We start from the raw sequence: 437 nt of genomic DNA, 5'->3' as shown, positions 1-437 counted from the left end.
ACGTGTCCAATGATGATGAGACATTAATCTACGCTCAGGGTCCTACTAATGATGGTCCTTGGTACAAAAATCGTATGGGTGGAGTTTCACCCATTGAATGTGTTATTGTTGACTTGTTTTGATTTTATCCGTCCGATTGAAGGCTGCCTAATAGTGTTAAGGATCGTCCCAGTTGGTGTGTGATTTTTTAACCGTGACGCATCCAATATCAATGGCTGTGGTGATTGGGGATGAATCATGATTGTTGATGGCCCACCATATCAATGGCTATATCACTACAGTGGACCCCGTTTGTTTTATAATCCAAACCAATTCAACCGTTAGGCCTTGATAGCGATGGTTATGTATCAAAATCCCACCCCTTCTAGTTGTGCAACTCGGGTTGATTTTTTGGGAATTCGTATTGAGCTTTTACATTAAATCAGATCTAGTTCGAG

Source organism: Tasmannia lanceolata, unplaced genomic scaffold (genome assembly GCF_043159265.1).
Source record: "Tasmannia lanceolata isolate RefF3 unplaced genomic scaffold, GAP_Taslan_0.1 ptg000008l, whole genome shotgun sequence".
NCBI classification, from domain to species: Eukaryota; Viridiplantae; Streptophyta; class Magnoliopsida; order Canellales; family Winteraceae; genus Tasmannia; species Tasmannia lanceolata.
Note: the sequence above shows the minus strand (reverse complement) of the source record.